This window comes from Ursus arctos, unplaced genomic scaffold (genome assembly GCF_023065955.2).
Source record: "Ursus arctos isolate Adak ecotype North America unplaced genomic scaffold, UrsArc2.0 scaffold_37, whole genome shotgun sequence".
NCBI lineage: Eukaryota > Metazoa > Chordata > Mammalia > Carnivora > Ursidae > Ursus > Ursus arctos.
The window spans coordinates 2,025,301-2,052,121 of NW_026623053.1; positions in this window are offsets into that span (position 1 = coordinate 2,025,301).

Consider the following 26,821-nt stretch of genomic DNA (forward strand, 5'->3'; position numbering starts at 1 on the left):
AGTCATGAGGCCGGGGCAGCTCAGGGGGAGCCTGGTGTCCCTGCCGGGCATGGGGCCTGAGCTTCCTCAGTCTGTGCTGAGTGAATGGGTCCCTTGGCTCCTCTCCGTCACTGATTCTGCCCCTGCTTGTTCTCAGTAGAGTAGGTCAGGGAGAAGGAGGTGTGTATAAATTTCCCACTGCCTGTTTTTGGTTCTCGGCATGGCCGGAATGCAGCTGAGTAAAACAATTTACATGCTCAGACCTAGGAGGCCTTTTGCACCTCAAAGTGCCTTGCCTCTTCTGAGTTTTTGCTGGCATTTCCTTCGAGTTCGGCCTGCAGGCCCCAGCCTGAGCTCCCACTTCCCTTCCCTGGTTAGAACTGTCCACGCACATCTGACCCAAGGAGAAGGGGGCCCTCGTGTTAACTGGTGACTTTAGTTTTCATTGCAAGAACCAGGAGCTGTGGGACACCTGAGTTTCATGGAGATTCTGGACACATCGCTCAAGGTCAGCTTGTAAGAGCCCCTGGAGAAAAATGGCATCATTACAGGTTAGTATCCCTGTCTTTGGAAAAAGGAAAAACAATCTCACCCCAACAAGGGAGATGGGCATCGCTGTAAACTGCCCAGCTGGCTGGGGGACGGGCACTGGAAGCCTCTCAGGGAAGTGGACACGTGTGCCTGGCTGTCGGCAGAGAGGAGAGCTCAGTCACCACACCCGGCACTGACCCCTGCCCAAACCTGGGCCTCACAGCGCAACCCTTGTGTCCTGGCTCCCACACCCTTTGTGCTCCACCCAGTGTCCCCTGGGGACTCGAAGTGAGGACAGCCAGGCTGCCAGGCAGACTGCTCATGGGCTGCAGGTGTCTGTTGTGGGGCTTCGATGATTTTTTTTTTAGAACAGAAGAGCTTTAACCTGAAAGGTGGAAGCTTAATTTAAATCTTGGCTTCAAAATAAAAAAATCTGGGTGGCTTCGGCCTCAGAGGAAGGTGGGAGCTTTACCTTATCTCCCAGACCCTCCATTTCTTCGTGGGCCTGCAGGGAGGAGGCACCAGGGCCACAGCCTCCAGCGGCCCCTTCCATTTCCTGAGCATTACTTGAAATGTCAAGCCAGCCGCTCATGTTTCCACAGCTCAGCCACTCAGTCTGGGACACAGTCTGTGGCAGGCGCTCTCTGGGACTCTGCCTGTAGCACCTCCTGCCATGCCTGGGGCTTCTGCCTCCGTCCTCTCAACCTGCATCCTGAGGCTTCAGGGATGTGTGTTCCTGATGTTCCTGATGGGATCGGGCTCTGCCCACCTTCTTGAATGTGGGATCGGAGTGAACGCCACCACCTTAATTTCCGTAATTTCCCTCATTGGTCTTCATGCTGTACCTGCTCCCATATCACAGAAACCACCAGAAACTCAGCTTCGCAAAGACAGGCTGTGTCCACAGACAGGCGTATAGCACCCCCTCACCCTGAACTTTGGAACAGCTCAAGCTTAAGCTCCCCATTGTCCCCCAGGGACAAAGGCGGGAGGTGCCCAGCATCACTGTGTCGCGGTGCTGTGTCTGAGGCTCCAGGCCGTGTCCTGGGTGCCTGAGGGCATAGCCTGGGGACTGCGTTCCTCCCCTAAACTCTTTTCTCTCCCATTAGTCAGGGAACTTCCTGGTGCCAACCCCTCCTGCTTCTTGTCTCAAAACCACACATAGTCGCCTGTGCTGGGCCAGAGCCCCCTGCAGACCACCCCTACAGACCCCAGAGGGCACCTCTGCTCTGAAGCCTCCTGTGCCCCTCACTTCTAACCAGAGTGCATGTATGGGTCTGGTTCTGCCCTCAGACCCAATGCTTTGAGATAGTCACCATCAGGAACAACGTAGCTCCAGGAAAGGGGAGAAGTCACTACTGAAACTGCAGTGCAGGAACCAGGTAGCTCATTCTCCAGTCTCTTGGCACAGGATCGCCTGTGAGAGGCCTCCTGTCTCCCGGAGCAGAAGAACCGAACATGGTGCGGGGTGGGCAGAGAAGGGAGCCCGTTCAGTTTAACTTTAAGCCATACAGAGGGAGGAAAAAGCAAGCCAGGCAGTGCTAGGGAAAACAAAAAAGCTGAAACACCAAAAGTGCATAGATGGAGGCTGCCCTTGGAAGCAAAGACTCTCAGCAGATGCCTCGGGGACCGGTCAGGCCCATGGCTGGAATGAGAGCTGCGCTCACCATCGATTTCGGAGGCAGAGTGTCCACGGCTGCCTGCTTGGCCCGCGGACTTCACGAGGGCCAAGCCTCAGAACCCTGGCTAGGCCTGGGTAGACGTATGCACACCCAGACTTCCTTCAGATACACACGTGGTCCTTGGTGAACACAACACACAGCTCATTCCTGGTGTAAAGCTTTGGGGAAGCCATGGGCACACGTCATCACCGAGCAGGGCCAGCATATCCCAGATGAGCGGTGGTTGCCAATATTCCATTTATGAGCCTCTGTTCTCACCAGCTAATAGGGCTTAATGAACTCCTTTTTGTATTTTATTTCAACAAATCCATGTCATTAAAGTAGCAGTCTCCGTGGAGCTTGGCCTTTTCACGGCTGCCCGCTGGGGTCCTGGGCTGGCAACACCACCGTGACCTCAGAGCTGTGGGCGATGCTCTGCAGTCCCTCCCAGCAGCGGCACGGTCCCCATCCCCATCTCGCTCTGTCTGACCCATGCTGTTGCCTTTTCCATGCATGCTATGACGTGTGCCCAGCATCCCAGGAGCTCTGGGAAGGCTGCGGAGGAAGAGGGCCTACGGGAGCTGAACTCAGTGGCTGTTGTCTCCTGGGCCTCACTACTCGTTCTTCCAGCCACCTCCCCGGTGACCCCTGCCCTCGGTGCAGCCTTCTCTCTGCCCCCACAGACAGGCCAGCACCCACCATGGATGGGCTCTGGGTGGGGCATGCCGGCAGCGACACAGAGTCTATCCCAGACTGCAGGCCGAGTATCTCACCGAGGAGCACAAGAAAAGCTGGGTCTGTGGGCAAACCCAGCCTCCGAAAACCACGGACCATCCTTCCAGAGCCGCCTCCTTACTGCAGCTGCCCTTGGAATGGCTGTGGGGTGGACGACAGCGGTCCAGTGCGGTCCTCCGCATGGGGCACCAGGTGGTCCAGACACCTGGGGGAGCCGTAACTTAGCAGCCACGATGCACAGTGAGCAGCCCCGGGCCTCTCTGTCAGTTCGGCATCAGAAAGAGGCAGCCCCAAGCAGGGGCGGCTGGCCCACCGAGCATATTGCTCATCGTGTTTATTGTGAATTCCAGCGTCTTACACTCTCCCTGCATAAACTCTGATTTATGAGGGCCAGGAGGCAGACGGACAGCTTGTGATTGGACGTACTGCTCTCTTGTGGAGAATTTACTTCAGATCAACAGAAAATGGTTTCTGAAGCTCCTGCGGTCATTAGTCTCAATTACGCAGACTTCAGAGCAGGTAAGACACCTGCCCGCTGAAGGTGCCCAGCTCCGGCTGGGGCAGCCCCTCCACCTCCCCTGGCAGGCTGGAGCAGGTGGAACGTTCCTGAGCTGCCACACACCCCCAAGGAGCATGCCCCCTGAGGAGCAGTGCAGGAATCCAAGCGCCTCTCTACCGGCCACGTGGCCCCCCCGCTTTGTCCATCTGTGTGTGGCAAGCCTCCCATGCCGTTCCCTGCGATGTGTCCAGGCTGTGCTTTCTGCCACAGGGGCTTTGCTTGTGTCTTTTGGTCTTGTCCACGTCCACAACACCAGCCCACCCACATATCAAGGTGACGTCACAGACCCCAGCAACGCTGCCCTGGAGGGTGCTTGAAGCGCTGGGATTGGGATCCAGGTTACCATGATGAACAACATGCCGTATTTTTGTAAATTTTGATCAAGATCAGATTTTAAAAAATAAAATTGGTAGACAAGCTTGGAACATAAAGCCCTGTCCTCCTGTACATTCAGGGAAGACTCTTTGGATCAAACCGTTCAGCCATGTATCAGGTGTGACCCACTGAGGTCAGGGGGGCGGTCAGGTGTGCACACACACATCAGTGCTTCAGAGAGAAGGCTGTGTGTGGACGGAGGCTCTGTGGGGAAGTGTGGAGCCCAGGCCAACCCTAGAAACCCTTGCTAGTTTCCAGCAAGTTCACGAACCTCTCTGCGCTTGAGCGTTCTCAGTTGCAAACGGGGATAGTGACTTGGAAGGTCTGCTGTGAGGACTGAATGAACTAACGTAGGCCACATGCTCACAGCACCACAGTAACGTCGGGAATACTGGGGATACTTGAAGCTATTGATACTCATTTCCCAGAAGGTTTGATTTTTAATTGTTCCATTAGATCCAAAATTCTGAATTAACAAAATGAAAAGAACTGGTTGGTCTGGTGCACTGAGGTGGGGGAAGGCTGGACGTGGGGCAAGGGGTGTGAGGAGGGAGAGTCTGAGGTCCAGAGGGAGCAGGGCAGCAGGCAGGAGAAGCGAGGTCTGGGGGAACCCACAGCCCAGAGGGGCTGCACAGAGCCCAGGGATGTGGGTGGAGACCAGAGGTAATGGGGGAGATGCCGTGTGCGTGGAGGCACCAGACAGCCATGGCCAGTGCCCCTCTGCTGCCCTCCCTGGATGTCGCGTCAGCACTGCCCATCCTGGGGGCTCGGTGTCCACACACGAGTTGGTGGGCTGTGGGACTGCAGATGGGCAGCAGATTCTGACAGTTTTTTTTTTTTTTAATATTAAAGGCCCTGAGATGCTCTCTAAATTCTTGTTTACCTGCAAGCACAAGTTCCTAACTATATTTATTGCTTCCATCAGAATGAACTTTACGACACCTTTTGGTGTTCTAGAATCCCCGAGTTTAATGACCGGAAAGAAGGAAGCGCATTTTCAGCCATCGCCCTTGCCTTGGGACCCATGAGTGCCTTCCATCACTGTATCGTGCTTTAGGAGACGCTCTGCCTGGTCTCTAACCACATAAGCTCCCTTCCATGGGGGTTGATTCAGGATCTTGCTGGGGCTTTTGAGTCTAAAATCATGGTGAAATCCGGGGCTGAATAAATTGTGGTCATGAGGCCCCACTGGACTGAACAGAGACCAGGGGAAAATCACATTTCTCCAGGAAAATAGGAGGTTCAGAAAGTGGGGACCCAGCAGAATCAGACACTCTTCAGGGGAAGAGCAGATTTGCGGTCCCTCTTCTTACTCTTACTGCCAGGACTCTGGCCATGGGATCTTTCAGGAAACCCCATCCTGCCCCTCTCCCCTGCCCCCCCCCCCGACATTCACCACCTTCCATGGATCACCGTCCGACTCATCCTCCAGGAAAGGCCACAGACAAGTTCCCTGAGGCTACCTGGTGCCCAGATGAAATGGCCAGTGACAGGACAAATGGCACAAGCGTTGGGGTCAGAGAGATGGGACCTTGAACCCCAGCTCTGCCACATCGCAGCGGGATGGCCACAGGCAAGCCACCCAGCTCAGGTGCTTTGACTGTGACGCACGGAGGTTACTGCCTGCTCTGAGGGGTTGCTAGAGAATTAGAACACTTTGTCATATTGACTTATTTAAGATGTGTGCACCTCTGCTTTCTCTAGCCATGAGGTACTTTACAAATGAAATCCCCTCTGGTATCTGCCAGCCCTCCAGGCCGCAGGGACTGTGTCCCTGGCCTCCATGTGTACTGTCTGCCCATGTCAAGTTCCCTCCCTGAAGCCTCTCTTCAGCTCACCAGCTACTTCTCCGAGAATATCTCAGTGGGTTCCGTGGTCAAGGCAGGCTCCAACTTGCCTAAACTCAGAGCAACATGGCCCTTGAGACTGTCACTGGGATAGGTGAAATCTCTGGAACATCCCTCACCTAATTCTCTTTGGTTGGGTGCAAGCTGAGCCCAGGCTTTCTATGCCACGAGACTCCAGGTTCCCTTGTCCAGCCTTTTGCCCTTTGCCTGGCCGCAGGCCAGATGTCAGAGACGAGCAAGAGGCTGGAGCACCATGTCCAGTGAGGAGTCGGCCGTCCAAGGACTCATCACACTGAAATCAGGGGGCGATTTCAGAGTGAGCCTGGGGTGCCAGCAGAACATAGGGAGGAGGGACCGCCCTGGCTTGGGGAGCGGTGGAGGCCCAGGAGGGAGGTGGCATCGCGCCCCATCTCCAGGAGCCATGAAGGTTGGTCAGGGCAGGCAACAGCGGAGCGGCTTTCCAGGATTGAGGATTTGGCTCCTACCAAACACTTCGTGGCGGGACACCAGTATTTTCTTTTTTGATCCACTTCTTAATCACATCATCTTTGCAGAAAACTTTTCTTTAAATTCTGACTGCTTTGAAAGCACACCAGGAAGGTTGTATCACTTGGCATTATTTTCAGTGAATTACAGAAGGAAAGACCCTAATCCTTGGAGGAGCACACGTTGCCAGGCCCTGTACTAAGCCGATGCTCAGATGTGGGTTAAAGTTCTGGAAAGCAGCTTTTATAAGTATTTCTGGTTCTGCTTTGTTTAATTAGTAATTGTTGACTGTAGAGAGAGCAAAACCTTGCTACCCGCATTTTTATGGTGCACAAAGAAGGGGAGAATGCAAATGTTTTATGTTTTCGTTTGCCGCTCCCGTTTGCCTTCTCGCTCTCTCTGTAAACCCCTGCCATCTGCAGCCATTCTCTGTGCTCTAATAGCCAAGATACCATCTAGTCTTCTCTAAAGGCTGCTTCGAGCAGGTTTCCTGTAATGAAGATGCTGGTGGTAGAGATAAATCTGTTTCCATTCCAAAAAATGGGAAGGGGAAAAACCCCGCTTAGTGCTTGTTTGTGCATAATAGTGCCATTTTCTTAAAGACCTGTTTTAGACACTGTTGTGGGCTAATAAAGAACCAGTCTGCCCACAGCTCTCTGGGTAACTACAGAGCAGTGGGGCTGGCGCAGGTGGGGCGTCATGGATGCCCGGGTGGCTGAGAGTGAGGATTTCCCATTTGAGATCCAAGTCTGCAGCTCCCACAAGTTAATCTAAAAATAGACCAAGCACATTTTCTTGCTGGGTAGATTCAGATAAAATTGAGCTCCTACATACCCAGGATTTGTGGGATTTGTTGCTAATATTAGAGATTTACATTTCTGTTATACCTCTGCCGGCTTAATCTGATCATTCCAAAATGCTCAGAACTGGTTGCTCTTTCAAGGACAACTTGATTAGGTAAAAAATAGACCTTTATTTATTGAAGCCTTTGGACTTTGGGCACCAATCTGTTTTACTCATCCTTTGCAGTTCCTTCAGACGTTCCTGAAAACACGTCTGCTGACGCCATCAGCTCCACCCAGATTTTACTGACGTGGGCTTTGGTGCCTGAACAGGACCAGAACGGGCTCATACTGGGCTACAAGGTATGTGTCAGAGGTGACCGTCCTGTGCTTAGACTGTGCAGGTGCTCCTGCGTGTCACTCCCTTAGACTAAGGAGCGCAGGGCGTCTTCCAGACCTGCAGCACCGTCCTGTGTTGTCATGTTCACATCTGTTTTCTCCTCTAAACTTCCTTGCCATCTGGTGACGAGGCACGACTACAACCTCCTAACATAGGCCCAAACAACACATGGGTAGGAGCCGGCTACTTAGGCTCGAGCCTCTGCTTCCTGGCTTGTACAACGGGAGTCATCATGGTGGGTGGCTCTGATCTGGTCTGAGAGGGAAGGGGGTTTGATTTTGTGAGCTGTGGTGTGCTCCTAGCGTGTGCTGAGTGGGTGTTCTTAGCTACCTGCATGCTGGTGCGCACACCAGCATCCTGGGCCATCCAGGGCAATGGCGACAGCAGGAGGGGCGAGCACCTTTCTGCCTCTTGGGGGGCCCTTGCTGGGTTTAGTCTTACCTGCACTTATCCACCTGTGCTTTTGTTTACATCACTTCCCCCGAGCAGTGGGACGGATTTTCCTGGATGTGGCCCATAGGGCCCCACACCTGTCTGTTACTCCCTGTACAGCCTTCCAGCATCGGAACTCCAGGCTTTCCTTGGTTTTGATCCCCAGCCTCTGGTTTTCCCCCTCCTGTTCTCGTGGGCATTCAGTTGCTCCCCCAGGCCCTGCTGGACGTGGGGATCTCACTGGGCAGGTGTAGTGACCACAACTCCACAGCACATACCTGGGTCCTGGAGAAGAGAGCTTGCCCTGCTGTTTTCAAGCTCCTCCCTGAGGTCCGCCATCTCTTATGGCCTTCTGGGTCCTGGACTAAGGGACCAGTTCAGGAAGGATGAGCTGCGAGTGAGGACTTAGCAAACCAGCAGGAGCAGGCAGGGCCGTGGACTGGAGTTTCCCAGGGTGCTGTGTCTGTGCATGGGCAGCAGCACAGAGCCCAGGGGGACTGTGGCCCAGGGTGCAGGGAATTCCAGCAACTCTCTCGAGACAGGAGCCCAATTTCCCAAGAACCTGGGAAACCGAGGGGGCGCTGGCTCCTTCTGTAGGAAGCACAGTGTCGGTGTTTATGACCAAGTCCTCGTTCTAGTGGATGTGGTTGGTGTGCCTGCTGTTGTGTGCCTCAGCTCTGGGAAATCACGGCTCAGGGGAGCTCCCCCTGCCATGGGCTGGGTCCTAACTCAGCTCCTCTTCTGCTCTGGAGCACGTCTTCCCCACTAAATACCAGCATATGGAAACTAGATCCATAAGCCTTAAACACCGCTGCTGTGGGGGAGAAGCCGCAGTTGCTGGTCCTTGCCCTGTGGTTGAGAGGCCCCCTCCTGGCACCCTGCATCCCCATGACCATGCACGCTTGTGTGTGGATGCTCCAGATTCTGTTCCGGGCCAACGACCTGGACCCCCGAGCCCCGCAGTCCCATCGTGCAAGGGAACCACACGCAGTCGGCGCTGCTGGCCGGTCTCCAGAAGTTCATGCTATGCAAGCTCCGGGTGCTGACGTTCTTCCGCATTGGCAACGGAGTCCCCAGCTCTCCGCTCATCCTAGAGTGGACCGAGGATGACAGTATGGTAGCGGTGTGCTTGAACAGCCCAAACAACGGAGACAGTTGTCATTTTTTTTTTAATAATGATTTTTTATTATGTTAGTCACCATACAGTACATCCCCAGTTTTCGATGTAAGGCTCGATGATTCATTAGTTGTGTATAACACCCAGTGCACCATGCAATATGTGCCCTCCTTACTACCCATCACCGGCCTATCCCATTCCCCCACCCCCCTCCCCTCTGTAGCCCTCAGTTTGTTTCTCATAGTCCATAGTCTCTCATGTTTCATTCCCCCTTCTGATTACCCCCCCTTTCTTTATCCCTTTCTTCCCCTACTGATCATTCTAGTTCTTATGTTCCATAGATGAGAGAAATCATATGATAGTTGTCTTTCTCTGCTTGACTTATTTCACTAAGCATTATCTCCTCCAGTGCCGTCCATGTTGTAGCAAATGTTGAGAAATCATTCTTTCTGATTGCTGAGTAATATTCCATTGTATATATGGACCACAACTTCTTAATCCAGTCATCTGTTGCAGGGCATCTCGGCTCCTTCCACGATTTAGCTATTGTGGACATTGCTGCTATGAACATTGGGGTGCATATGGCCCTTCTCTTCACTACGTCTGTATCTTTGGGGTAAACACCCAGTAGTGCAATGGCTGGATCATAGGGTAGCTCAATTTTTAACTTTTTAAGGGACCTCCACACGGTTTTCCAGAGTGGCTGTACCAACTTGCATTCCCACCAACAATGTAGGAGGGATCCCCTTTCTCCATATCCTCTCCAACAATTGTTGTTTCTTGCCTTGTCTATTTTTGCCATTCTAACTGGCGTAAGGTGGTATCTCAGTGCGGTTTTTTTTTTATTATTAATAATGATTTTTTATTATATTATGTTACTCACCATACAGTACATCCCCGGTTTTCGATGTAAGGCTCGATGATTCATTAGTTGTGTATAACACCCAGTGCACCATGCAATATGTGCCCTCCTTACTACCCATCACCGGCCTATCCCATTCCCCCACCCCCCTCCCCTCTGTAGCCCTCAGTTTGTTTCTCATAGTCCATAGTCTCTCATGTTTCATTCCCCCTTCTGATTACCCCCCCTTTCTTTATCCCTTTCTTCCCCTACTGATCATTCTAGTTCTTATGTTCCATAGATGAGAGAAATCATATGATAGTTGTCTTTCTCTGCTTGACTTATTTCACTAAGCATTATCTCCTCCAGTGCCGTCCATGTTGTAGCAAATGTTGAGAAATCATTCTTTCTGATTGCTGAGTAATATTCCATTGTATATATGGACCACAACTTCTTAATCCAGTCATCTGTTGCAGGGCATCTCGGCTCCTTCCACGATTTAGCTATTGTGGACATTGCTGCTATGAACATTGGGGTGCATATGGCCCTTCTCTTCACTACGTCTGTATCTTTGGGGTAAACACCCAGTAGTGCAATGGCTGGATCATAGGGTAGCTCAATTTTTAACTTTTTAAGGGACCTCCACACGGTTTTCCAGAGTGGCTGTACCAACTTGCATTCCCACCAACAATGTAGGAGGGATCCCCTTTCTCCACATCCTCTCCAACAATTGTTGTTTCTTGCCTTGTCTATTTTTGCCATTCTAACTGGCGTAAGGTGGTATCTCAGTGTGGTTTTGATTTGAATTTCCTTGATGGCTAATGATTTTGAACATTTTTTCATGTGTCTGTTAGCCATTTGTATGTCTTCATTGGAAAAGTGTCTGTTCATATCTTCTGCCCATTTTATGATTTGTTTATTTGTTTCTCGTGTATTGAGTTTGAGAAGTTCTTTGTAGATCTTGGATACCAGTCCTTTATCTGTAGTGTCATTTGCAAATATCTTCTCCCATTCCGTGAGCTGCCTCTTAGTTTTTCTGACTGTTTCCTTGGCTGTGCAGAAACTTTTAATCTTGATGAAGTCCCATAAATTCATTTTATCTTTTGTTTCTCTTGCCTTTGGGGATGTATCATGAAAAAGGTTTCTTTGGCCGATGTCGTAGAGGTTGCTGCCTATGTTCTCCTCTAGAATTTTGATGGATTCCTGCCTCACATCGAGGTCTTTCATCCATTTGGAGTTTATTTTTGTGTATGGTGTGAGATAGTGGTCAAGTTTCATTCTTTTGCATGTAGCTGTCCAATTTTCCCAGCACCATTTATTGAAGAGACTGTCTTTTTCCCACCGGATGTTTTTTCCTGCTTTATCAAATATTAGTTGCCCAAAGAGCTGAGGGTCCATTTCTGGGCTCTCTATTCTGTTCCATTGGTCTATGTGTCTGTTTTTGTGCCAGTACCATGCTGTCTTTGTGATCACAGCTTTGTAGTACAGCTCGAAATCCGGCATTGTGATGCCCCCAGCTTTGTTTTTCCTTTTCAACAGTTCCTTGGAGATTCGGGGTCTTTTCTGGTTCCATACAAATTTAAGGACTATTTGTTCCAGTTCTTTGAAAAACGTTCTCGGTATTTTGATCGGGATAGCATTGAAAGTGTAGATTGCTCTGGGTAGCATGGACATTTTAACTATGTTAATTCTTCCGATCCATGAGCATGGAATATCTTTCCATCTTTTTATGTCTTCCTCAATGTCTTTTAAGAGTGATTTATAGTTTCTAGAATAAAGGTCCTTTACGTCTCTGGTTAAGTTAATTCCAAGGTAACGTATGGTTTTTGGTGCTATTGTAAATGGGATGGATTCCCTAATTTCTCTTTCTTCGTTCTCATTATTCGTGTACAGAAATGCAACTGATTTCTGAGCATTGATTTTGTATCCCGCCACGTTACTGAATTGCTCTATAACTTCTAATAGTTTGGGAGTGGCTTCTTTTGGGTTTTCCATATAGAGTATCATGTCATCTGTGAAGAGAGACATTTTGACTTCCTCTTTGCTGATTGGAATACCTTTGATCCCTTTTTGTTGTCTGATTGCTGTTGCAAGGACTTCTAGTACTATGTTGAATAATAGTGGCGAGAGTGGGCATCCTTGTCGTGTTCCTGATCTTAAGGGAAAGGCTTCCAGCTTTTCCCCATTGAGAATAATATTTGCAGTAGGCTTTTCATAGATGGCTTTTATGAGATTGAGAAATGTACCTTCTATTCCTACACTCTGAAGGGTTTTAATCAGGAAAGGATGCTGTATTTTGTCAAATGCTTTTTCGGCATTGATTGAGAGGATCATATGGTTCTTGAGTCTTTTCTTGTTGATATGATGTATCACGCTGATTGATTTGCGAATATTGAACCACGCTTGCATCCCAGGTATGAATCCCACTTGATCGTGGTGGATAATCCTTTTAATGAACTGTTGGATTCTATTAGCAAGTATCTTGTTGAGGATTTTGGCGTCCATATTCATTAGGGAAATCGGTCTGTAATTCTCCTTTTTGAGGGGGTCTTTGCCTGGTTTGGGGATCAAGGTAATATTGACCTCATAGAATGAGTTTGGTAGCTTTCCTTCTGTTTCTATTTTTTGAAATAGCTTTAGGAGAATAGGTATTATTTCTTCTTTGAATGTTTGGTAGAATTCCCCAGGAAAACCATCCGGGCCTGGAGTTTTGTTATTTGGAAGGTTGTTTATCACTGACTCAATTTCTTCATAATTAATTGGCCTGTTTAAGAAATCAATTTCTTCCTGTTTCAATCTTGGTAGTTTATAGGTTTCCAGGAAGGATTCCATCTCTTCCAGATTGCTTAGTTTATTGGCATATAGCTGTTGATAAAAATTTCTAATAATCCTTCCAATTTCAATGGTGTTCGTCGTGACCTCTCCTTTTTCATCCATAATTTGAATAATCTGGGTCCTTTCTCTTTTCTTTTGGATAAGTCTTGCCAGTGGTCTGTCAATTTTATTGATTCTCTCCAAGAACCAGCTTCTAGTCCTGTTGATCTGCTCTACTGTACTTCTGGTTTCTGCTTGATTGATTTCAGCTTTAATTTTGGTCAACTGCTTCCTCGTGCGTGGATTAGGCCTGTCCCTCTGTTGCTGTTCCAGCTTCTTGTGGTGAGAATATAAAAACTGCATTTTATATTTTTCTATTCTTTTGAGTGAGGCTTGGATGGCTATGTATTTCCCCCTTAGGTCCGCCTTTGCAGTATCCCATAGGTTTTGGAGTGTTGTATTTTCATTCTCATTGGTCTCCATAAATTGTTTAATTTGATTTTTGATTTCCTGGTTTATCGAGTCATTCCTGAGCAGGATGGTTCTTAGTCTCCAAGTGTTTGAGTTTCTTCCAAATTTTTCCTTGTGGTTGAGTTCCAATTTCAGAGCGTTGTGGTCTGAGAATATGCAGGGGATAATTTCAATCTTTCGGTATCGGCTGAGACCTGTTTTGTGTCCCAGAACATGGTCTATTCTTGAAAATGTTCCATGGGCATTAGAATAGAATGAGTATTCTTTGGTTTTGGGGTGTAGTGTTCTATATATATCTAAGAGGTCCAACTCGTCGAGTATGGCATTCAAAGCCTTTGATTCTTTGCTTAGTTTTTGCCAGGGTGTTCTGTCTATTTCTGAGAGTGGAGTGTTGAGGTCCCCTACTATTAATGTATTTTTATTTATATGTCTCTTTATTCTGGTTAAGAGTTGGCTTGTGTATCTTGCTGCTCCCCTGTTGGGGGCATATATATTTATAATTGTTATATCCACTTGTTGAATACTTCCTTTAAGAATAATATAGTGCCCTTCTGCATCTCTAACTATAGTCTGTAGTTTAAAATCCAGTTTATCTGATATGAGAATTGCTACCCCAGCTTTCTTTTGAGGTCCATTTGCGTGAAAGATGGTACTCCATCCCCTTACTCTCAGTCTGAATGCATCTTTGGGTTCAAAATGAGTCTCTTGTAGACAGCAAATGGATGGGTCATTTCTTTTTATCCAATCTGCAACCCTGTGGCGTTTTAAGCAAGAATTTAAACGATTAATGTTAAGACTGAGTACTGAGAGATATGCTTTTAATTCTGCCATGTTGTCAGTAAAGTCTTTGTTTGTATTGGCTGTGACTTTCTGTTTTGTGTCACTCTTGGGGCCTTTTTACTTTTATAGAACCCCCCGTAATACCTCCTGTAGGGCTGGTTTCGTGGTTATGAAATTGGCTAGTGACTGTCGATTCTGAAATGTCTTTATTTCTCCATCAATTCTGAATGACAGCCTTGCTGGATAAAGGATCCTTGGCTGCATGTTTTTCTCTGAAAGAGCTTTAAAAATGCTCCCCCAACCCTTTCTCTCATTCCAGGTCTGTGTAGACAGGTCTGACGTAATTCTGATGCCTTTGCCTTGGTACGTGAGAAATTTCTTTGCCCTGGCCGCTTTCAATACTGTATCCTTGGATCTCATATTTGCGAATTGCACTATGATGTGACGTGGTGTAGGTCTGTCATGGTTGAGCTTGGGAGGGGTCCTCTCTGCCTCTTGGACATGAATTTTTGTTTCCCTTGCTAGATTAGGTAAGTTTTCAGCTACAATTTGTTCAAATATCTCTTCTAGACCTCTGTTTTTCTCCACCCCCTCGGGGATGCCGATGATTCTAACATTGGATCGTTTCGTTGAGTCAGTAATCTCCCGTAGCCAACATTCGTGGGCGTGGATTTTTTTAAGACCATCTTCTATTTTTATTTTTTCCTCTATTAACCCATCCTCCAATTCACTAACCCTTTCTTCTGCTTCCGTGACCCTGGCCGTCAGAGCCTCTAGTTTTGCCTGCATTTGGCTCATAGAATTTTTAATTTCTGTCAAATTCGCTCTCATTTCCGCCCTTAGGGATTCTATATTCTCAGTAACATTTTCCTTAATACTTTTTTCAAGTCTACTCATTATCTTGACCATTGTTACTCTGAATTCCATTTCTGATAATTTGGTTACATCCATATCCGTTACTTCTGTGGCAGAGGCCACAGACTCACTGTCTTTTCTTTGCTGGGGGGGGGGGGCTTCTCCTTCTTGTCATTCTGATAAGGAGAGGTTGTGGGGTTGTCCAGAGCCCAAATTATTGACTGGGTCCCAGGCCGTGCCCCTTGTTTTATAGGGATCTTAGAGATGTGGGCTTCTTCTTTAAAGATTTTATTTATTTACTTATCTGAGAGAGGGAGACAGACAGTCAGCAAGAACGAAACTGAAGCAGGGGAGTGAGAGAGGAAGAAGCAGGCTCCCAGCGGAGGAGCCTGATGAGGGACTCCTTTCCGGAACGCTGGGATCACGCCCTAAGCCGGAGACAGGCGCTCAATGACTGTGCCACCCAGGCGCCTTGGGTTGTGGGCTTCTTGATTTTTCAGCCTGCCTTCTGTGTTCTGGGGGAGGGGCCTGCCGCGCTGATACTCAGGCAACCCTGTTTGGTTAGAGTCTCCGTGTCCCCTGCGAGGGAGGATGGGGATGGGCACTCTCTGAGCCGGTATCTCCAGGCTTTTGTTCTCTGGCGGCTTTCCCTGGCGGCCGGCTATGCCTCTTCTGAGAGTCAGAGCAGCAGAGGCTGCATTGTCACAGAACAGAGGGATTGCGGCCCGTTCTCCACTGATGTTCTGGCCACTTTTACTCTATTACTGTTGGTGCTGCTCAACCCTGCAGCATCCCGGGATGTGCGCACCAACTCGGCGTCCCTGCCCTCACTTCCAGGGCCGGCGCATCTCTGTCCTTTGTGTTTCTAATGCAGCCAGCCACCGGCCGCCCCGCAGGCTCCCGGGTCTCCCGGTCTCCGTCTATGCCCGGTGAGCACACCTCGATTCCGGAGTTTTGTGAGAAGCCTGGTGGCGCGCGCACCCGGTTCAGGGTCTCAGTCTGCTGTTTCGCGGGTGCCGACCGCGAGTCCGCCCGCTCCCCCGTGCAGGTGGCCCGCCAGCCGCCAGCTGCCCCACGCGCGCTCCAGGAGCTCCCGGTCTCAGTCTGGATCCCATGAGCACACCGGGATTCCGGTGTTCCGGGAGATGCCTGGTGGCGCGCGCGTTCACGGCTCACCGGTCTCAGTCCGCTCTCTTGCGGGTGCCCTCTGTGAGTCCGCCCGCTCCCCCATACAGGTGGCTGCCGCTTCCCGGCGCCCAAACACGGCGGCTCCCTCCCCCTTCCGTTTATCTTCCGATATCTGTGCACGGTTTACAGCTCCCCTCTTCGTACCTCAATACTCAGCGCTGGAGATGTTCATTTGTAGAGATCCAGATGCATCATCCTGCGTCTCAGGCTGATTCCGTGGTTATTTAGGCTGGTCTGGTACCTATCCAGCTCGACTCAGGGGACCGGCTGAAAAAGGGGTCCCCTACTCCTCCGCCATCTTAACTCCCTCCCAGTTGTCATTTTTAACTTAAATTTCGAACCATTTTTGTACCCCTTTTTTCAGTTGAGGAAAACAAAACAGAATTGTTTTTCAGTCACTGGGCATTTATATGGCCAATTTTAGCCTGGAGTGAATTTCTACAGCCTAATGACGAACTTCTGCAAATTTCTGTCATAACTCTATGAGAGGCAGCGCAGTAAAGGCTGGGTGGGCGGGGGCCATAAAACGCCCCGCTGGCAGTGTCAGCCCAGATCGGGTTAAGAGCCCCACTCCCAGCCTGGGTGCCTTGATTTCCGTGGTGCCACCCACTCCCATCATCCACATGCCCGGAGGTCCCTAGAAGCTCCCACACAGAGTGCGGTGGGTTCCACGGGCTCCCACACTGCCCTGCACCTGTGTTTCTGGGCCAGAATCACAAGTGCCTCTTGATGGCTTTGCTTCTATGGACGTCTAAATCATCAGCAAATGTTTTTCCAGTTTGTCAGACATTTAAAGGTTATCTCCTTTTACATTTTTATTGTTACACTGACTGTAGCAAATAGTCAGGGAGGGGTGTATATCCTGGGGGAGATACTGCTCCCCCCCCACACACACGTTCGGGATCAGAAGCTTCTCACAGAAGTAGGACAACTGTAGATTTCCTGATACATGTTGGCCAAAGTCATTCAATTAGCCCCCATGGTGCTCGGCTGCCGAGCTGGAAGGCATCTCTGTGTTCTGCTGGGAGACAGCACCAGCGCTGGGCTTCAGTCAAGGAGAGGAAGGAGCTCTGCACACCATCCTTTCCTGGGTGCAGAGCCTTGGGGGGCTAGGGTCTGACGGGGGCAGTTGGATCAAGGTTGTTTGCAAAACTATGGGAAGCCATGGAGTCCCGGTTACACAAACGAAAAGAAAAAGGAGCCTCCAACCTTGGCCAGTTACAACTTCCTAAAGTAGAGGCTGTAAGTCACAGAATACTTTTCCTTCTTCTCCTGCAGTGTGATTGGAGGCAGGTTTTCCTCTCCCTCATTTCAGCGCGATCCAAATGATCAGCTTTGGGGATGGCGCGGGGGATGGGGACCCATGAGGCTGCCATCAAAATTTGCCCGTTTGTGCAGTTGGTCCTGGTGTGGGAGCCCATAGCCTCCTTACGTTTAGGTTACCAAGCGCAAGGGTCACAGATGTATTCAAACACGGGTTTAAACTTTTAAATACCGTTCTCAGCTTAGTAACCAGAGGCAGAATTCAGTGGCCCCGGAATGACTGTAACACACATCCTCCTGTCTCTGTATGCATTGCTCCGAGCCCATTGCCTCTCATCTGGGAGTCAGGTAAGCTCCAACCACAAGTTCTGGTGCTGGCCACACACTCACTCACCGGGCTGTTTACGTGAATATATTTATGACGGCTGTGAGCTGGAGGCAAAGGGGCCACATCACACGGGATTATTTTGTGCATTCGTGTGCCAACTCTTAATTTTCTAAGACGGTGCACACGAGAAAAATCACTCCTTGTAAATACGTGACTTTGTCAGTGGGGAGGGACTTTAGGCCATCTGATTTACCGAACACTTGCTGGCAGGTGTCAAGCTCCCAAAAGGATTCAGCCCAGATGGGCAGAATCTTGACCTCCAGCTTGATGTGCTTGCAGCCTCGCACCCCTTGCACTCATGGGCTCCCAGCACAGTGTGTGAGCACCGCTTCTAGAAGTTGGAAAAGCAGATGAGCTGGATTCTAAATGAGGTGTTTTCTTACCATCATTAGGGGGCCACACGGAGTCAGCTAGATTCCAGAAGTCATCTGTGGCCTTAGAGTGTCTGGTCCATGCACAGAGTCAGCTGTGGTAGAGAATGCTCGGCCAGCCCACAGAGTCCTGGGCTGTCTCCACGTCATGTCTCCACGTAACACCGTAGAGGCACCTGCCTCATGGTTTCCTCTCCTCCCTCCAGCCCCGGGCCTGCCAGTGAGGCTCGTGTTGCCAGAAGTGACACTCAGTCCGTGTGGATGGTGTGGCAGCCGCCAGAGGAGCCCAACGGCATCGCTCTGGGTAAGGAAGCGGCCGTGATTAAAGAGATCGTAGCTCAGAGGGAAATCGCAATTGCATTGATTTCCTCTGTTCTTGTTACATGTCAAAGAGGTTGAACAACAACAACAACAACAAAATCCTGCCTGCCACAGCCCGGCATTTTTAGCGCTGGGAAATGTGGGACCCTCTACTGTCCTGGGAGCTGTGTTCTGAGGTTTCTTTGCAGATTGAAATTTACATTTTGTTAGCCCAGAATTTCTTCCATTTGTTCATGGTTCACAACAAAACCATCTGTAATTGGCCCTTCCTTCAGCTCTGAAATAACCAGGCTGTTTCCATGGGTGTCTGGGAAGCAGCAGCCTCATTTTTCATGGGAACCAGAGACCTGGACTTTGCTCCCAAGTTCCAGGAAACATCCTCGGCTGCAGGGCCTTCACCTCATCCTTCTAAGAAGTTTCCAGTGTGAATTTTGTGCCTTGGGTCCCTAGGAAATGGTTTACTTTTAATGTTTCATTCAGGGGGGCAACTCTGATAGCATTGATGAAAAGCCTTATTTTTTCTTAGTTCCCCAAAGGAGGCAAGTTTTATTTAAAAAAAGAAATCATCAGTTCCCTTATTTAGTCACCCCTTCACCATGACAAATTCAGGGCTTCCCCTATGCGTGGTGTCGCCTGCATGGTGGGCAGTAAGGAGTGAAGAAGATGCACCTGTCCTCAGGAGGCGTGTGGCTCATGGCACCACTGGGGAGAGGCACAAGGATGATGCAATGTGATAGGTAACTAATAACGGTTCATGAGATGATCCACAAGCGGGTCCCCCCATGCTCATATGCTCCCGGAGAATGATATGGTCATGTCTGGGTGAGGTGACCCCATCTGTCCTCTCCATCCCGGAGGCCCTTCCTGTCAGGTCTTAAATCCTGGAGTTCTCACACCTCTACCCAAGGAGACACACACGGGACACTCTTGCAGTGTCGTGTTCAATAACAGGGAAAAACAAAGAGCCAGACACCCAAGTGTCCATCAATCAGGCAACAGAAATGTGTATCCTGGGCTCTTCACGCAACAGAAAACATGATAGCAGTTACAGGAATGACCAAGATCTACACGAGCCAACGTGAGGAAGTCTCACAAGCATGTGTTCATGGGGAAAACAAGTTGCAGGAGAATCCACAGAGCGTGAGAATGTTCCTGTACATTTAAACCTCCAGGAGTGTTACTATAGTCATTTACATGTACAGTCAACGTGTGAGCTCATGGACAGGACTACACCCGGAGTTGAGACGGGGCGTGGCCTCTGAGGAAGAGGAGCTGGTGGGGCCACCAGGCCACCTCAACTTTTTCTGTCTCTTCTCTTATATGAAAACAAAAACAGTCCAATTTGGCAAAATCTCAAGATTTGTTCAGTTTGGTACAATCAATATTTGGGTGTTTCATCTATATCATTCCCAGTATTTCCTGTATGTTTGAAAGATTTATAATAAAAAAGGATGATCATAAGATAAAAACAACACGTTCACTATAGACTTTTTAAAAAACAGAAAATTCAAACAAGTAACAGGCAGAAAATGAGAATCACCCACAATTCCACCACCCCAAAATAATGTTACGATTTTTTTCTTCTGTTCATTTTTCTACTATTTTAATTACAAAATAGTTCCTACTTAGAAAGGATTCTCTTTGTTCTAGCACGTGCATGTTTAGCAGCGGTGGCCTGCCCGTGTCCCTGCCACCCCGTCTAGCATGGACAGCCCACCAGGCCCCCCGAGGGATTTTGTGTTTATCTCTCCTTCAATTTTCTGCATGATTTTCGTAGAGGTAAACTTAAGCCTAAAAAGCTAATACTAGTGCTGCATATTTTTAGATTTCATGCAAACTCCTGTCCTGTGTTTTTCTGTGACTTTGCTCCTCTCTTCCCACGTCACGAATCTTTCCTACATACACACCTTGGCTGTCTGGCTCTGCACACACCTGACGGGATGCTCGCAGCGCCTCCAGCATCCTGGTGCTTGCCTCCTGGCGCGCAGGTGGAAGGGTTCCCCGGGGCACACACCCGGGAACAGCCTTGGTGGGCCACAGAGTTGGAGCCTTTTCAACTCTGCACAATGACGCCCGACCACTTTCCTGAGCAGTAATAGCCATTTGTACTCCCACCAGCAGGTGTAAGGACCCCCATGGTTCTGCACGTCGTTGCCAACACTTGATAGGCTTGGGATCGAAACTTCTTCCCTCCAGAAACTTTGGGTCAGTCAGCTCTCCTGACAGCAGTGCCCATCTCACTCCACCTTCACCAACATCAACATTAATGGGCTTTTTGTTTGTTTGTTTTTTGTTTGTTTTTATCTGGGCCAGTTTGATACATTAAATAGAACATATGAAGAGAATATTTTCAAAGTTTACTGGCCATAAGTTATTTTGGGGGGGGGGGGAATTTCCAGTTTATATTCTGTACTAGTTTGTTTCTTAAACAGCAGGAATCTATTTTCTGTCAAGTCCAGAGGCTGGAGGTGTGAGATCCAGGCATGGCTGGGCTGGTGTCTCCAGCAGCCTCTCTCGTTGTCCCCCCTCCCATGTCTTCCCTCACCTGGTCATCCCGCTGTGTGTGCCTGTGTCCTGATCTCCTCTTGTAAGGGTGCCAGTCCCCCCTGGATCAGGGCCCACCCTAGTGACCTCATTTCACCTTAATCCCCTCTGTAAAGACCCTCTCCCCAAATACAGTCACATTGGAGATGCTCAGGGCAAGGACTGTAACCTGTGAATTTGGGGGATGCCATTCAGCCCGTAACACGTCCTTTGGCCATTTTTCTCTTGGGGAGTCACCCCTTCCTTATGGGCTCTCACATACCTTACTCATTGGCAGCATCAGAGTACCAAGTGGCTGAGAGACCTGAGTCTGCTGTTGGGCTCTGAATCTGGGTTGGAGGCCTGACTCTGCTCTGTTAGTGCCGTGACACAGGGTCCGGGCAACTTAGCCCAGTAAACACCACCCAACATGATCATTAACTCATTAACAATATTCAATGTCACGGATGTTGCAAAAGTTCCCCTTTTAATTTTGGTCACAGAGACTTTCATGTGGACTTGAAACCTGTGTGCCTTCCCGTCGTGTGCCGTTTCCATGGTGGATGGAGCAGGTGCTGTCACCTGCACGCAGGCCCCGTAGGCTGGGGTCAGTGGGCCCCCAGTCCCTCTCAGGGCCATTGTGGCTCCTTCCACTCCTCACTCTGAGTGGTGGCCCCTCTTGCCACCCTGCACTTGTAGCCACGTCACTCCCTGGGCACTGAGTCCACTGGGGGCACAGTGGCAGGACTGGGGCATGTGGGAGGGTCGATGGGCTCAGCCTCTTCAGGCTGTGGAGGGTGAGACCCAGCGAGAGGAAAGGCCAAACAACACTGATCTCAGGATCTGAGTCAGCCAGCTGTTCTCAGGAAGTTTCCCCAACCTCACATCGAGGTGGCATGATTCACTCTCCCCTGCACCCCCAGCAAGCCAAGATCTGCACAATGCACTCAAGAATCCCGGGCTGCCTGCTTTGCTCTCCCCTGGGTTTGAAGCACCATGCTCCAGACAGGCCAAAGGCAATGTGGGCAACCCTGCAGACTCAGTAGCCCAGCCTGATGAATTTAAGCACGTTACTGAGCCTTTCTGTGCCTCGGTTTCCCTATCCCTCAAATGGGAATAACACCCCTCTCCCTCCTAGTGTTGACTGAGTTGTGCCTGAGGACCTTAGGGCAACGCCCAGCACGTGGTAAGCACTCAGCGAATGTTCACTGGAACGCATGGCTGTTTAGTATTTCACCGTGTCTCCCGCACCAGAGAATTTCTTCTTGTCACCCAAGACGTCACCCTGTGCCAGCATCTAGCTGGTGCTCCCCAGCAGAGGTTTCACACGGACATGACAGGGAGAAGAACCGGGAAAGGCAGGTTGGAGCCAGGTTATAAGAGCTCCTAAGGGACATTCAAAAGTTTACATTTTGATCCATAGTCCCAGGGCAGTGGGGTGGTCACTAAAAATCACAAAAATCCAGGTAAGGAGAGGGCAGTATATAAATACTTTAAGCATTCCAACCATGGCAAGACAGACAGAAAGTACAATAGTGCTATGTCTACCTGTAATGCAGAAAAACACCACATTTGAACATCTTGTTGTAATGGTCCAGTTGTAATGGTAGCAAATGTTGTCAGGGTAACCTGTGACCTGAATATTATTACAGCTAGCACCCCAAATTGCAGAGGCTGTAGGAGGGTTGAGAAAACAGCTTCCAAAGGTTCAGATCAGTGTTCATAGGAAATAAATGGAAACATCTCTTTGCAAGACTGGCTTCCCACACACTAATGTTTCTGATCTCGCTCAAAGTATAATTATGTAACTAGTCTTTTCCGTCAAAACACCCTTCTCCCTCAAAACTATCTCCTGTTATTCTCTAGAAATGCAAGAACGGGTACTCAGCTGCTTGCTTTTGCCATTTAGGCACAGGAAAGGGCTCTTTTCTGTTGTCTGTTGAGGCTAGGGCTTTGTAAGGACATTTGAGGTGCCCGTCTGTATGTTCACCAGGCCAGAGTGGGGACTGGGATATATCACCCTGAGTTTAGGGCGGATAAGAGGAAAGTACGAACATACCCGCAGGCTGAGGGGCTTTCTCCCAGTGGTTCATGTGGGAGCTGGAGCAGAGGCAGGGATAATAAGCCGGGTTTCCTGCAGGTGCATATGGTGATGCTGTCCTTGCTGTCCCATGCATTGCCTCAGAGCCAGCGCCGTGGCTGTAGGAAGTGGGCCTCGTCGTCTCTGTGTTTCAGTGGCAGAGGAGCCCTGGGAAATCGAGCTGCGAACACCCTGCTTCTGGCTCAGTGCTGGTGGCACCTGGAAGAGCAGGTCCATGCGGTGGAATGGTACAGCCATCAAAACTCACGTTTCTGAAGGAAAAGAATGACGCTTGGGAGATGTAGTGAGAAGACACAAATGAAAAGTCTGCACTTGGAGTAAAATCAGTTTTGTTTCACGTTCATATGCATAGAAAAATGATGGCCAGAAGCAGCCCCGAAGATAGAAACCATGACCTCTGGATGGTGGCAGATGCCGTGTGCGTGGTCGGGGCCCGGCACTCCCCGCCAAGGCCCATCCCGCAGCGTCTGGGATGCTGGCAGTGCCCTGTGCCCGAAGGTGCTCTCTACCCTGGGGCCGGGCTTCTAGGGGAGTTGCCGACCAGCAGCCCCCCGCCCATGACTCCTGGGGGTTGGGGGGATGCCGCCGCAGCCCCTGCCACCACCACCCCCACCCAGTGGGCAGATCCTTGGGGGCCCAGCAGAGCAACTGCTTCAACAGGCCTTCTGTCAGCTTCCTCTGTTTCCTGGGCTCACCTCCTGAGAAAACTTTTCACTCTGGGCTCTCTTGGAGCTTCCTGGGCCCCTCAGGAGTTAGGCAGCAACATCCACAGTACAGAGAGCATCTTGTGTGGGCAGAGCCCCGGTGTCTCTAGCACCTGCCCCTGCGTAGTTGGCTCCTTCCTCTTCTGCTGGCCAGCATGGCCAACGGTGACCCACCACAGCCCGTGGGATGTGACATGCAGAGGATTCTGGGCCACCTCCTTTCTGGTGCACTCTCTACCCCTCCTTGGTGCTCTGGGCTCCAGTGGCCGAGGGCTCTGGCATTGGGCTGGGCAGGGCTGCTCCTCACAGGTTCTCATGCCCGTCATAGACCTAGCCACGGCTCTGGCTCCAGGCCCTGCTGTGGGGGACTTGGACCCACCGCCCTGACCTTATTCCTGGTGCAGGTACCCCAAGGCTCTTCCAGACAACCCCAGTTTTTTTGTCCACTTTACAAAACAACTCATCCTCTCCAGAGGAACCCTGGCCCTGGAGTTTCTGCCTCTCTGCTGTGCTGGTGTTGACCCCCTGGCACTGGGATGTGCCTCCCCTTGTTCCCACATGCCTTGCAGTCTCTCCCAGTCCCTCAAAATCCCCTTCCTGGAGAGTGACCAGTTTCTTTTCCATTTGTCTCTCTTTTATTCAAATCATCAGAATGTTACCATTTTAGAGCAGGAAGGAGCTGTGTGAAGCAGGAGGGCCTCCTGGGCAGGACGGGGCTCCCACACTGAAGGCCCAGTTCTGTCCTCTGTTCACTGTGTCCTTTTCTGGCCCTCGGGGGTAAAATGGGCATGCGTCCTGTGCCTGAAATGCAGAGGTGCTAATAAGAGGGGGCTAGTTGTTTTCTTGATTCATAGTGTAGGGGTGAGAACTTCTCCCTCTTCCCTTCTGGGTTCTACAGCTGGTCCAAGAATTAAGTTGACATAAGACTGATGAACAGGGTGATTGGTAGGAGAAGGAAGGGAAGAATGAAGGGGGGGGTAAGCTGAAGGGGGGATGAACCATTAGAGACTATGGACTCTGGGAAACAAACTGAGGGTTTAGGAGGGGAGGGGTGGGGGGATCTGCTGGCCTGGTAATGGGTATTAAGGACGGCATGTGTTGCATGGAACACTGGGTGTGATACACAAGCAATGAATCATGGAACACAACATCAAAAACTAATGATGTACTGTATGGTGACTAATGTAACATAATAAAATTTTTTTTTAGAAGACTGATGAACAGGAAAAAACCATTTAATTTTGTATGTACAGGAGCCCCCAAAACACAAGGCTCAAAAGTGACCAAAGCGGACTGTTTTTAATGCTTTTCATGAATAGAAACAGTCAATTGGTGAAGCGTTGACAAGATGAGGGGTTTGGGCTTGGGGTGGTAATCTAGTGAAGTAACAAGGTTGTATAGCCACCTCGGCCCTAACCTGCCCATGGCTGGTGAGGAGGCTGCCTCTCTTCCTCCTGGTGCAGCGAGGGAAGGTCCGAGTGTCCTCTGGCACTGGCCGTTTCTTAAGTAACTTTAATCCAACATAATGTTTGAAAATGGCATATTTGGGAGTGGCCTATGCTACTCTGCTTCACTGGCTGGAAATGAGAAGCTGAGAGTCACTTTGGCGTTGGGGTTGGGGTTGAAGCCTGGCTTAGGACTTGCTGACAGTTGAGGTGTTGAGTACGGAGGGAGGGCCTATAGGCTGTTTTGTTTTTTAAGATTTTGTTTATTTGAGAGAGAGAGAGCAGGAGCAGGGGGAGGCCTAGAGGAAGAGGGAGATGCAGACTCCCTGCTGAGCAGGGAGCCTGAGGTGGGGCTGGATCCCAGGACTCTGAGATCATGACCTGAGCCAAAGGCAGACATTTGACCAACTGAGCTACCCAGGGGCCCCTGATTTTTGGATTTTGAACCACGCTGTATCCGTGAAATAAATCTTACTTGATCGTACTTGTTCCTGTATTGTTGAATTTGGCTTGCTGATATTTTGTTGAGGGTTTTTATATCTATGTTTATCACATATACTGGTCTGTAATTTTCTGTTCTTGTGGCATCTTGGCAGCTTTTGTTAAGGGCAATGCTGGCCTCCTAAAATGATTTGGGAAGCGTTCTTTTTTTTTTTTTTTTTTGTGGAAAAGTTTGAGAAGGATTGGTATTCATTTTCCTTTGAACATTTGGTAGAATTTACAGTGAAGCCATTTGGTCCTGGACTTCTGATTATTGAGGGGCTTTCGGTTACTCATTTAATTTCTCCGCTGGTAACTGGTCTAGTCAGAATTTCTGTCAGTTCGTGATTCAGTCTTGGAAGGTTGCATGTTCCTGGTAATTAATCCTGTTCTTCTAGGTCGTCCAGTGTGTTGGGGAGTAGTTGTCCGTAGTAGTCTCTTGTGAGCCTCTGTATATCTACAGAATCCGTGGGAACATCTCTTCCATTGCCGCTTAGGAGTTCTCATTCCTTTTTTCACCCTGAGTCCAGCTGAAAATTTGTCAGCTTTGTTCTTTTCGAAGAACCGGGTCTTTTGTTGATCTTTCTATTGTCTTTTTAAAAATCTTTCCATTGTCTCTTTAGTCTGTAGTTCATCTGTTTCTGTTCTGATATGTTACTTCCTTCTACTAACTTTGGCCTTCCTTTGTTCTTTTTTCTGTTTCCTTGAGGTGTAAATTTAGGTTGCTTATCCAAGACATTTCTTGTTTCTTGAGTTAGGCCTGTATCACTCTAAACTTCCCTTTTAGAAATACCTTTTTTAAGGATTTTATTTATTTATTTCAGAGTGAGAGCACTCACAAGCAGGGAGAGTAGCAGAGAGAGAGAGGAACATACTCCTTCCTGAGTGTGGAACTGACACAGGGCTGGATCCCAGGACCCTGAGATCATGACCTGAGCTGAAACCAAGAATCCAACGCCCATCCAACTGAAGCACCCAGGTACCCAACTTATAAACATTTCTAATAGAATCGGTTACTATTCTTTTCTTTTTGGATGGGTGTGGTCTTAATTCTTTTTGAATGAGACAAATTTAATAGCTGGGTCTGTGGTCTTGATTTTGGATATCAACTACAAGGAGTATCCAGCAAAAAGTAGACAACAAATAGTTATTACTGGATTGATGTAGAATTTAATTTTATAACTTGAAATCTATCTGATTTCCCTTATATTATCTCTTGATTTTCATGCTCCCTACACTTTCCTGCTTATCTAGGAGTAATGTAAAACAATATGGCATAATTGAAGGGAGAAAACTTGATTGGACATTATGCAAAGAATAAACCAAAGGCCATTTACCTAAGTTGTGGTACGATGTCAAGAAGGGAAATATG